The sequence below is a fragment of the Mus musculus genome, chromosome 14 (assembly GCF_000001635.26).
Source record: "Mus musculus strain C57BL/6J chromosome 14, GRCm38.p6 C57BL/6J".
Lineage (NCBI taxonomy): Eukaryota > Metazoa > Chordata > Mammalia > Rodentia > Muridae > Mus > Mus musculus.
In genome coordinates, this window is record NC_000080.6 from 40,421,306 (window position 1) to 40,435,157 (window position 13,852).

The 13,852-nt window shown below is 37.6% G+C and overlaps 1 non-coding gene across 1 annotated transcript; it reads left to right on the top strand.

The window, feature by feature from the left end:
- Nucleotides 1-209: 209 nt before the first annotated feature.
- Nucleotides 210-316, top strand: Gm24388. Its single transcript, XR_003951332.1, has one exon. It is a non-coding gene; the product is annotated as a U6 spliceosomal RNA (small nuclear RNA).
- Nucleotides 317-13,852: the final 13,536 nt, after the last annotated feature.

A 13,852-nucleotide genomic window follows, 5' to 3' on the forward strand; every position in this document is an offset into this window, starting at 1 on the left:
ATTTGGAAAGAAGGTCTTTGTAGATATGATTGTTAATGTTACCTCATCCAGTCAGTCCTTGTAGAAGAAAAGAAGGAAAAAAAGACAGAGATAAGAGGGTCACATGGGAGCTGAAGAGACGGCAGATGTCTGGGAGGATAAAAGCATTTGCTAAATGAGTGGAAGGATCTGAATTCAAATCCAAGTAACTATTTAAAGAAATGGACATAGTGCTCATTTTTGCAGCACATATACTAAAATTAGAATGATGCTGTGAATATTAGCATGGTCCATGTGCAAGGATGACATGAAAATTAATGAAGCATTCCATATATTTTAAAAAACAGTAACTAATAATCATTGGTCATTAATATCTCTCAATATCTGTGGGTACAATTCCCCAATAAAAAGACATGAGCTAACAAAGTGGTTTCTTAAACAGGATCCATCATTCTGCTGCATATAAGAAACATACTTCAGCAACAATGACAGGCATTACCTTAAATTAAAGGGCTGGAAAAAAGTTTTCCAAGCAAGTGGACCCAAGAAACAAGCTGGAGTACCCATTCTAATATATAAAAAAAATATACTTTCAAGCAAGATTAATCAAAAGAGGTGTAGGAAACTTCATATTTATCAAAGAAAAATTCAAGCAAGATGATGTCTAAATTCTGAATATTTATGCTACAAATACAAGGGCACCCACATTTATAAAAGAAGCACTACTAATGTTTAGATCACACATTGAACCCCTACATTAATAGTGGGAAACTTCAACACCCCACTCTCACCAGTTGACAGGTCATTGAGACAGAAACAAAACAAAGAAATAATGAAACTAAAGGAGGTTATGAAACAAGTGGACATAACAATTATCTGCAGAACATTTCACCAGAACACAAAATAATATAGCTTCTTAAAAGCACGCCTCGATAGATACAAGAAAATTGAAAGAACACATTGCATACTATCAGGCCACCATGGATTAAAGCTGGACTTCAACAACAACAGAAAGAACAGAAGGCCTACATACTCATAGAAACTGAACAACTCTATTCAATGATCACTGGGTCAGGAAAGAAATAAAGAAATTAAAAACTTTCTAGAATCCAATGTATATGTAGGCACAATATATGCAGCCATATGAGACACAATGAAAGTTATGCTAAGAGAAAAGTTCATACCACTAAATGCCTTCAGAAAAAAATTGAAGAGTTCTCATACTAACAATTTAAAAGTATACCTGAAAGCTCTAGAAAACAAAACCAAAAAGTAAACACAGCCACAATGAGTAGATAGCAGGAAATAATCAAAATCAGGACTGAAATTAATCAATTAGAAACAAAGAAAACAATAAAGAATGAAAGAAACCAAGAGCTGGTTCTGTGAGAAAATCAACAAGATAAACCAGCCTCTTACCAAACTAACCAAAAGGCCAAGAGACAGTACCCAAATTAGCAAGTTCAGAAATGAAAAGGGAAGTGTAACAATAGAATCTGAGGAAATCCAAAGAATGATTAGGTCTCACTTCAGAGGCCTGGACTTCACAAATTGGAAAATCTAAATGAAATGGATGACTTTCTAGATGGATATCACTAACCAAAGTCAAATCCAGATCAAATAAACTATTGAAACAGCTGTATAACCACTAAGGAAATAGAAGTATTCTTTAAAAGTCTCCCAAACAAAAAACAAAAAACCCAGAGCCAGATGGTTACAGATCTCTACCTACTTTCAAAGAAGATCTACTATCAATACTCCTCACACTATTCGATTAAATAGGAACAGAAGGAATACTGCCAAACTCATTCGATGAGGGGGAGGGCAAGCTTGTACAACCACTCCGGAAATCAATTTGGCAGTTTCTCAGAAAATTGGGAATAGTTCTATCTCAAGACCCAGCTATACCACTCCTGGGCACAAACCCAAAAGATGTTCCACCATCCTGCAAATACAGTTGCTCAACTATATTCATATTAGCTTTATTCATAATTTCCAGAAACTGGAGATAACCTAGATGTCCCTCAACTGAAGAATGGATAAAGAAATATGGTTTATTTACATAACAGATACTACTCAGCTACTAAAAACAAGGATATCATGAATTTTGTATGTAAATGGATGGAACTAGAAACTATCATCCTGAGTGAGGTAACCCAGAACCAAAAGGACACATATGGTATATATTCACTTATGAGAGGATATTAGCTATCAAGTCCATATGCTACAATCCACAGACCCAAAGAAAGCAAAAAACAATTAGGGTCCAAGGGAGAATACTTGAATGTTTCTCAGAAGGTGAAATAAAATAGATATCAGAGGTGGATGGAGGGAGGGAACTGTGTAAGAGAGGGAATAAGGAGGTTAACCAGGTTGGGAGATCAGGTACAGGGAGAACATGGAAGAGAGAACAGAAATCAGTGGTGGGTAAAGGGCATGGTGTACATCTCTAGGACATGCCAGACACCTGGGACAGAAGAGGCCCCAGGGAGTCTATGGGGGTGATTAGCTAAGACTTACAGCAGGGGGATATATCAAGTACTAATTGGCACCTCCTGTAGCCAGTGGAAGAGTAAGAACAACAACCCACCATAAAAACATTGACCCAAAACATGTCCTACAAACAAGATGTGAAAGAACAAAGATGAAGCAGAGAAAGAAATGGCCAACTCATGACAGACCCAAATTGAAACCCATCTCACTGGCAAGAATAATCCCTAACACTATTTATGATGCTCTATTATGCTTGCAGACAGGAGCCTAGCATATCTGCCCTCTGAGAATCTCCACCAAGGAACAGATGGAAACAGATGCAGAGACTCACAGACAATCATTAGGTGGAGCTCAAACTTGTGGAAAAGTTGGAGGAAGGATTGAAGCATCCAAACAGAATAGGGACTCCATGGGAAGACCAACAAAGTAAACTAACCTGGACCCATACGGTCTCACACAGACTGAACCACCAACCAAAGAGTGAGCATGAGCTGGACCTATGCCCACTGCACATATACAACAGATGTGTAGCTTGGTCTTCATGTGGGTCCCCCAACAATTGGAACAGAGGCTGTACCTGAATCTGTTCCCTGTCTGTGGTCCCATTTCCCTAAATGGACTGCCTTGCTTCACCTCAGTGGGAGAGGAAGAGCCTAATCCTACAGAGACTTGATATGCCTAGTCCTACAGGGTGGAGTGATGCCCAGAGGGGCCTCCCCCTTCTCAGAAGAGAAGGCAAGGTTGGAAGGGGGAGGAACACAGAGAGGCTGGGAATAGAGGGGTTAGATATTGGAATGTAAAGTGAATAAATAAATCAATGAGAAAAAAAAGAGAGAGAGAAAGGTGATCGTGTTCATGCCTGCCTGAAATAGTAGTTCTGTAGAGTGTAGAGATAGAAGATCCGCATTGCCTTACTGCCAGCCTAACTATGCTTCAGTTATAGACCCTGTCTCAGGGAAATACAGCAGAATGCTACACTCAATACCCTCCTCTGCTCTATGGGCATATACCTCTCTATCTCCCTACTTCCTCTTCTTCTATCTTAAGTTCTCTCTCTCTCTCTCTCTCTCTCTCTCTCTCTCTCTCTCTCTCTCTCTCTCTCTCTCTCTCTTTGTCTCTCTGTCTCTGTCTCTCTCTCTCTGGTATATATAGAAAAATGCTGATATATGACTATAAAGACAATTTTTAAAGGGGAGCAGTCATCATTTTAAGAATGCTGGGAGCCACAGAAGCTGAAAGATGCAGGAAATAATCCTCCCCTTAGGATTTAAGGAGAACCACCTGTAGATATCTCAGTTTGGCATTTCTGGTTTCTAAGACTATGATAGGAGAAGCTATTTTAAGATGCTAAATTTGTGATAACTCATTATACCAGCCATGGGAGAGTAATAGGCACCCATCATCCATCTAATAGTAACAGACAAACTGTGGCCCTTTATGTCCTTAAAAAAGAAAACTGTGAAATGTTTACAGATTAAAAGGCCATATTCATTATGAAATTATGCAATATAAAACTAATTATGTATGTAATATCACAGGACCAATTATAATTAAGTTCCTATCTTCTCTGTGTGTCACTCATCAAATTTTTGATTGTTGTTTTCTCATTTAATTTTCTTCACAATCCCTGTATATTTTATTATGTGTGTTTTGCCCAAAGCTGAAATTTTATGAAAATTACTATATATGTCATAGTACATTCATCATAGTAGAATTTTATATATGTGTGTGTATTAATATATTTTAGGTGAATATTATACTTGTGCATTTTACATTTTAAAAGTAAGTGAACTTTGAATGTTAAATTTCCAGCTATACTAAAGTATCATTATCAACGATAACATTTTGTTACCTTAAAATATATGTCTGCTAACTTCATGTTATATTAAATGAAAATAAACTTAACAGTGCACAAAAAATAAGTGTACATTAATTTTGAGTTTGTATCTATAACATTTCACACTTTGTCTACTGTTAGAACTGCTGAATTCTAGTTGATATCATAAATTGTTCAAAATAAACATGCCATCAGCAGTAGTCATAAAAGTTCTAGGTTTTCTCCATCACGGGCAACAATACTTTTGTGCATCCCATTTTTAGCTATTATGGTGATCTGAAGAAAAAGGTCCAGAAGGTAAGAGAACTTTCTGCTCTTTTAGGAGATCCAAGTTTTGTTCCCAACATCCACAGCAGAAAGCTCACAACTGTCTGTATCTCCAGCTCCCAGGAATCTCATGCCTTCTTTTAGATTCCTGGGCATCTGCACTCACTTGGTACATACTAACACACACACACACACAAAATGTATGCACATATGCACACACACATACAATAATTTCAAAAATGTAGAATATGTAGAATGATTTTATAATTTTTAATATATATTTTCCAGTGACTAATGAGGTTTAATTGTTCTTATTTCTTTATTATCCATTTGAGTGATGAAATCTATGATGAAATCTTTTGTTTCTATGTATTCCCTTGTCTGCTAATTTCTTTCTGATATCTGTAATTTCTTCATAAGCCTTTCCATCCAATGGTGAGTTCTTATGGTATTTCTTCATTTTGGTGTAGTCCAATTATTTATTTCTGTTATGTTTCAGAATTCTTTGGAAAACCTACAAATTTAATGTTAAGAGTCTGGTATTTTTACTTCTAAAAGTTTCATTGCCTTTATCTTTAAATTTCGCTGTGCAAGTTATCTGGAATTGATTTCAGACATAGGTATTAAAATATTTTAGTCACATATGGGTATATTAATTTACTCCAAAATGTTTGTTTAAAATCTCATCCCTCTATAATATACATCTACTAAAATAAAGATGGTTTTAGTGTTACTCTACTTTTCATGTCTTGTGCTTTTTCTTCTCCTGCTCTATTTCCCTGGCTGAGCTCTCCACGTTGAGTAGCCTTGCCAAGCCTTGTGGCATACAGACACCAACTCCCAGAAACACCCATATCCTAGTTCCTAGAATTTGTGAATACAATGCCTTCTAAGACAAAAGGGAGTCTATAGATGCAGGTAAAGTGAAAGCATTTCTGACACAGAGATGATCCAACATAGTCCATGTAGACCTAATCTAAATGTGTTCTTATAGAAGACATGTCCCAGCTGAAACCATTGTCACAGGTTTTCCTAGTTATGATGATAACAGTTCAGAGACTAAACTATAATGATGGTAGGTCCTTTGAAAGTGAAAGAGAGGGTCACTAGGTAACAAATGCTAAAAGCTTAAAACAGATTTCTTGATATGTGGTTCCACAAACTCAAATTTAGTGTATGTTCCATGGAAAGAATATTTATCGCCTTTTTGGAGGTATTAGTCTCTTCATGTGTTGTTAACCGGTTTCAAATGATTTAGATTTGGTCTTTCAAATATTATATATTTTTTCAAAATGATTTTAGATAATTTGCCTAGTGTTTCAATTCTTCCTTATTTTGCTTTATCTTTTGAAGTTAAGTGAGTACACAAAAGTGTTCACACACAGTTAATAAAATTATTGTATGCATTTTCAGGGTACAATATATTTAAACACATATGCACAAGTTGTATCTATCCAAATGGTAATTTGCATATCTATCAACCTTGACATGTATTATTTCTTTCTCTGAGACCATTCATATTATTTCTTACAGCCATTTTGACATACACAATACATTGCAGATAACTAGACTCACTATGGTAGTTTGAATGCAATATTCCCCAATAAGTCTCTGCCATTTGAATGCTTGGGACCCAATGGGTGGCTCCCTTGGGAGGATTAGTAAGAAAGTCATTGTTGGAAAAGGAAAGGTATGTTGTCGTCAGTGAACTTAAGTCTTCAAAAGTCTCTTGCCCTCCCCAGTGGGTTGTTCTCTCAGCTTTCTGCTTTTGGACTCTCAACTGTTGCTCCTGTGCCGTGCCTGCCTTTATTATCAATATACTCATTACCATTACAACATACTTACCTTTATCTCTTTATTTATCTGTCTATAGGTGTTATGTATGGACATTTGTGTGTTCATGTTCACCTGTGTGAGGGCTCAGGTGTACAGAGAGGCTTGAAGATAACAATGTGTGTCTTTCACAATTGCTCTACACTTTATTGATGGAACTTGAACCTGGGGTTTGCAGATTGAACTACTTTAACTGACCAGCTTGCCACAGGAAACGTCTGTCTACTTGTTGGGACTACAAGCAGGCGACCAAGCCTGCCTTGCAGGCTCATAGGTAGTAAAATATGAATTCAGATCTTCACATTTATGGAGTGAATGGTTTGTTTACTAAGCCATCTGCCAGCCCTACTTATGGATTTTGTAAGATTAAACTTTTTCTTGGGTATATTTCTCTATTTTAAGTATATCTATATTACCAGCTCTCAGATTTGCATGGCTTATATTTTTGATACCTTCCTAAAACTCTTACATGTTTATATATCTAAACCATGTTTCTTATAGTCAAAAGATTGTGTATCTTTGCTTTGAATAATCAATTAGCATTATGTAATTTAATCTGATAATTAGGCTTTATGTAATTTCTGATGCATTTTGTTTTTTTTTAATTAAGTGTTTTCCTCATTTACATTTCCAATGCTATCCCAAAAGTCCCCCATACCCTCCCCCCCCCACTCCCCTACCCACTCACTCCCACTTTTTGGCCCTGGCATTCCCCTGTACTGGGGCATATAAAGTTTGCATGTCCAACGGGCCTCTCTTTCCAGTGATGGCCAACTAGGACATCTTTTGATATATATGCAGCTAGAGTCAAGAGCTCCGGGGTACTAGTTAGTTCATAATGTTGTTCCACCTGTAGGGTTGCAGATCCCTTTAGCTCCTTGGGTATTTTCTCTAGCTCCTCCATTGGGAGCCCTGTGATCCATCCAATAGCTGACTGTGAGCATCCACTTCTGTGTTTGCTAGGCACCGGCATAGTCTCACAAGAGACAGCTATATCTGGGTCCTTTCAGCAAAATCTTGCTAGTGTATGCAATGGTGTCAGCATTTGGAGGCTGATTATGGGATGGATCCCTGGATATGGCAGTCTCTAGATGGTCCATCCTTTTGTCTCAGCTCCAAACTTTGTGTCTGTAACTCCTTCCATGAGTGTTTTGTTCCCAATTCTAAGAAGGGGCAAAGTGTCCAAACTTTGGCCTTCGTTCTTCTTGAGTTTCATGTGTTTTGCAAATTGTATCTTATATCTTGGGTATTCTAAGTTTCTGGGCTAATATCCACTTATCAGTGAGTACATATCATTTGAGTTCTTTTGTGATTGGGTTACCTCATTTTCTTTTACGGTTGCCATAAACTAGTATCTGTACTACCTGCTTTGGATCTTAACATACTGGAGTCTCATTCACTTCCCCCTGGCTGCAGTATGTCTTCATGTGCATTAATTTAATACATTTTAAACCTCACAACACATTGTAACCATTTATATGCATTTATTGTCTCTTCTCTTTGCTTTTATTTCATTTTCATGTCTGCTTCTGAGATTATTTTTCCTGCTTCACTTAGCATTTTTTTTCTTACAAATGTTCTCAAATAAATTTAAGTTTTGTTCATGTGGAAACATCTTTAATTTACCCTTAAAAATATTCTAGGGCCCAAGGTAGTAAATTGCTGTTAAAGAATTATCCCAGCATTTGAAATGCTCTGAGTTCAATCATCAGCAGTAGGGGGAAGATGTTCCTAGTGTGTGCAGAATCAGAGTATTAAGTCGGTTTTATTTTCTATTTTTGTTTAAAAGATATATTTCCATCGAATTCTGTTTTCCTTGATTTCTTTTGGAATGATAGCTGTCAGTCTTACAGATTTACTGTTTCAGGTTTACCTTTTTTCTAGCTTTTTTTTTAAACAGCTTTGCTTTGTCCATGGTTATTTACCATTGATAATGTCATATGTATCCTTTTCTCTGTATCTTTATGATTAAAGTTCCAAGAATTATTAAATCTATAGAAACATTTTTCAAATTTCTAGATACTACACAGCCATGATTTCCTATGGACTGTTTGCCTTGTTCTTTCTACCCATCACCATGGGAACTTCGGCTACACATGGGTTAGCTAGCATCTTTTGGCATGCATCACATTTCTTTTGCACTCAGTTTCTGTGGTTTTTTTTTCTCTATGCTTCAGTGAAAATATTCACCCCAACTATTTCTAGGTACATAATAAGCATATCAGTGAGAGCTTCCTAGACTTAATACCTACTGAGCTGAGATGAACCATCTTAAATCTGGCCTGCACCAGTTCAAATGTTGGGAGATCTCAGGTTGAATAAAAAAGAAGAAATTGGGGAGAGCACTCATGTTTATTTCCTGCTGCCTCCTGACTGTAGGTGCAAGTTACCAGATAACTCATGCCCTACCTACCATGCCTCTCCTGCCATGATGAAGTGTGTGTAACTTTAGTCTGTGAGTCAAACTAAATGCTTCCTCCAGAAGTTGTCTTTGTCAGGGATTTGGTCATTGCAATGAGAAAAGTAGCTAAGACTGACTATTTTATGTTATAATAACTGTATTTCACTTTAATAAAATTATGTATTATATGTTGTTGTTTTTTTTAAATTAGAGACCATGGCAATTTTGAGCCCATATTTTATAACTCTAATATCTGTATCCTAGGTAGGTTGGTTTTTTTTCTCTCTCTCTCTCGTGCTCTTAGTTATTGAAACGTCTAATAATTTCTCATGGATTATTGGATGTTGCACAAGGGTAAGCAAAGTTTTCTGGAGCTGTTTTCTTAGCTGAGATATAACTTCACCCATTTAGGGACTGGGATTTCTTAAGTTGAGTTATAGGTTTTATGAAGTTTTACTTTCTCAGGCTCATCTTTACCCACAGCCTGTAGCTTTCTGAGCAGGCTTCCAAAAGGAAAAATTTTATCTCACCCATGAGATTGTAAGAAACTTAGTTCTGGATCTGTGACCTTTCTGCCTAGCATCTCAGCATACCTGCTTGTAGAGTTAAGAAACTGAGAAATTAGCTGGGCTCTGCTGGAACACTGGAGCACAAAAGCAGGCAGATTCCTGAGTCAGAGACCAGGGTAGTCTAGGACAGTCAGGACTACACAAAGAAACCCTGTCTCAGAAGGGGGGAAGGGTCATGTCCTAAGGTCAAAATTGTCACATAATGTCCTTGCTTATTTGACTCTCTTTTTTACCATGCTTTCTCATGATCTGGCTGTTTCTGCTTCCACAGACTTCAATGTCTTTCTACCTGTGGCCTCATGTTTCCTATTGATTTCTTTCTGATCTGTCCACCAAGCCCTCCCTGACTATGCATTTGTACAACAAGTCCTTATTCTGTACTGAGGAAAAGCAAATGCCATCAGAAAGCAACAGCTACTTCAAGACTTCCTACTCTCTAAGACTGTGAATCCTTACATCCTGCTTTTGCTATTATTTTCTAACCATCTCTTTGATTGTTCCCAGCAAGAGGTATCTTCTTGATATGCTATTATGAGTACATCATTTCACTGTATTTTATAATTTTAAAGGAGAATGTATTTGTTTTAGCTCATAGTTTGAATAGATACAGAGTGTCAGAAACATGTTGTAGCTAATTCCTCACAGCTCAGTGGAGCAGGAAACAGGGAAATGACAAGGAAGTGAGACAGAACTATAAAACTCAGAGCCCAGAACTCAGACATTTACTTCCTCTTAAAGACTCGAAAACTTCCCTGGTAGCATCAGGTAGAGATCAAATCTTTAAACACATGAGCTTGTGGAAACATTGATTTCAAATCTGGTCAGACTGTTCATGACCACCTCCTACTGTGAAAGGAACTTAGTATAACTACAGAAGTCACCATACCAGGTAACAGTTCCAACACCATTCAAATGTGTAAATGTTGGGATCTCTGACCTTTGTTGTTTAGAGCACCTGCTGCACTTACAGAGAACCTAGGTTTGGTTCCCAGACTCATGTGGCAGCTTACTTCCATCTGTAACTCCTGCTTTAGGTGTTCTGACACAAAATTATTGCCTTTGCAGACACCGGTCACACACGCAGTACACAGACAATATGCAGACAAAACACTTAAACACATGAAATAAAAGTTAAAAAGTTGAAGTGTAACTATAGAGCATCTTCTGAGACTTAGGGCATTCTTTTAATTATGAAACCTAATTATTTTAAAAGCAAGTGATAGATAGTTCCTTGCCTCTCAATCTGAACACAGGTCAGAGACATATACATTGAAAACCAGATGGGGATACAAGCACCTTTAGCCCCATTGTTGAGGGTGGGACAGAGATGAGATTTCTGGGGCTTGTGGGTCTAGCTTTAGTGAGAGACCCTGTGTCAAAGGAATAAGGTAGAGAGTGATAAAATTTGTCACATGGTGTCCTCCTTTGGTCTCCATGCAAGAACAGGTGCATTTACCCACAGTCACAGGCACAACATGCACATATCCATCCATCCATCCATCCATCCATCCATCTATCCATCCATCTGTCCATCTGTTCATCCATCCATCCATCCACGCATCCACCTCACACACACAGGAGTGAAAGAGAGAGAGACAGAGACAGAGAGACGAGACAGAGAAACTAAAAACAAGATAGAGAAAAATAGCTAAGTTCTGTACTTCTTATATACAGTTTTAGTTACTGAACATTCCCATTTAAAAGGGAAGAATAGGAAAAATAGCAAGAAAACCCCTGACTCATCCATCAGGATAAGCAACAAAGCCCATAGTTTCAGGTCCAGCCAGCATCTGAGGCTTTCAAGGTACAGTCTAATTTTCAATAAATCTGGGCAGCCCCACCCATCTCATTTTGTTGCCTTTGGCACATGTGACTTCTCACTTGGGTAAGCTCTGCTTGTCTGCAGCATTCCTTGGAGAACAACCCATGTTCCTGGCATCTCTAATATCTGGATGTCTCCACTGCACCTTAAATCTTTACCTTCTCAATCATATACAACCCAATCACGATCTCCACACAAGGAACCCAACCTTTGTTTGATCTGTGGTGCTAGCAAGCAGAACCTGGTCATTTTTAACCCTCCATGTCTGCAAACCCAGTGCCGTATGGGGAACATCTCTTTCCACTGACAGCTTGTGATATAGCTGGGTTCTCTGGAATCACAGCAGCAGCTGCCTCTGTGTACCTTCACAGGGAAGCCTGGCAAGGCACTTCACTAGATATCTGTTTGTCTCACAGAATATCATGGTGCTCTGTCTTCTTAAAGACCTTTTTTTTCAAATTGGTTTGTGTTTCTATACCCAGAAGCATTCCATTGGTTGAGCCTCTTCCTTGGGGATCCTTTCCTACTTCTCTCTTAGCAGAGAACTCAAGCTTCTCCTTAAAGGTACTTATCTCTGTATAGCCTTTTTATCTGTACCTTTTCTCTTCTAAACTTTATCTGCTTTCAGGCTACTTTTCTAACCTAGCAGCACATTTGTTTGGTTGGTTTTTTTGTTTTGTTTTGTTTTGTTTTGTTTTGTTTTGTTTTGTTTTGTTTTTATGTCTTCTTCTCTACATTCTCTTCTGTTACCTCTTACAGTAAATCTGGGTAAGTGCACTGAGCATTTATTACCAGTCCACAGCCTAAGTTTCCAAGGGCTTGAAATTTCCTCTGAGAGAGAGAGAGAGAGAGAGAGAGAGAGAGAGAGAGAGAGAGAGAGAATAGCCCAGTCCTTTTGTTGCTGTTGTTGTTGCTTGGTTGTTTGTTTATGTCAGCCTTTCACAAATTTTCAGAACATGAGCACACTACAGCCATAGCCTACTCTCTAAATTACAGTTGACATTCTAGTCTTTTGAAACACTGCAGTGTGGTGTAGAGCGTTCTAATGCTCTGCTACTCCACAGCTTCTAAATCCTTCTACATCCTTCCATAATCCAGTGATAAAATCCTTTAATCCACATGACTAGATTGACACCAGCAACCATCCCATTTCTCTTGGTGCCAATCATCTCTCTCTATTTTTTTTCATTATTGTTTCTAAATATCTGGCAAACGGCAACTTAGGAAGAGCATACACTTTTCTTTGTTTTGTTCTGTGTTGTTGTTGTTGTTGTTGTTGTTGTTGTTGTTGTTGTTGTTCTGTTGGGGGGGGTGTTGTTACTCTTGCTGTTGCTGTTGTTGTTGACTATGTGTCTGAAGGAATATAATCCACCATGGCAGGGAGATCATGGGGTCAGTGGGCTATGCAGTAGAGAGAGTGCCAGGTGCTTGCTCACTTTCATATGTGAAGACCAAGAAGCACAGTAAGTCTTATTTTAAAACAACTCTGCAAATATTCTACATGGAATGAATACTTTTCTCTCATTTATAACCTTACTAAAGATGTACCTGATACTTATTTTGACATATCTGACAAGCACAAAATTATCATTGTGTAGGAAGGCCATAATTTATTTGCTCAGTTACTTCCTAATGGATCCTGGTTTTTAGTTTTCGTAAAACATTTCAACACGGATAAAAATAAAAATAGCAAAATAAACACCCATCTAGTCTCCACCTAAATTCAACAATGTTGCCATTTTATGTCTGTTCTTCAGAAATTCAGTGCATCTCCTATTGTACTTTTCATCAATATCACAGAATACTCAACGAATTTGTCTATTGTTTTAGTAAGATAAAATAAATAATTCACTGAAGAATAAACCTGTACAGTACTTCTCCCTTCTCTACAGGGAAGATGTTTTAAAACCTACACTGAACACCTAAAGCTGTAGACAGTATAGAACCATATTTATATTATATATTTCCTGGCCATATATATCTATCTCCTAGTTTGCTTTATTTTTATTGCTGTGATAAACACCATGAACAAAAAAAATCTTTGGAGAGGAAATGGTTTCTTTTGGCTTACACTTTACTGTCCATCATAAAAGCAAGTTGAGACAGGAATTCAAGTTAGGAACCAGGAGATAGAAGCAGAGACCATGTATCAATTCTGCTTACTGGCTTGCCCCTGCTGGCTTCCTCAGCCTTATTTCTTATACAATGAAAGACCGCCTGCCTATGAGTGACACTGCCTCCACAATGTGCCCTCTTACATTAATCATTAATTTAAAAAAAAATGTCCCACACTTGCCTACAAGCCAATCTGACTGGGGAATGTTCTCTGTTATGGGTTTCTCTTCCCAAATGACTGTAGTATATGTCAAGTTGTCAATGAACTAACACAATCAATGATAGAGTTTTCCAATATAACAAAATAAAAGATTAATAACAGTAGCATTGTAAAATAGAACAATTATAAAAATATACATAATAAAAGTAACTATATTCTCTCTTCTCTCTTCCTCTTCTCCCTTCTTCTCTCCCTCCTTTCAATTTCTCTCTTCTCATTCCTTCTCCTCTCCCTCCCCTTTTATTCCCTCTCCTCTCTTTTTGCCAAACTATGTCACACATGCATATGCTAAACAAGAATATTATTTTTATCCTAG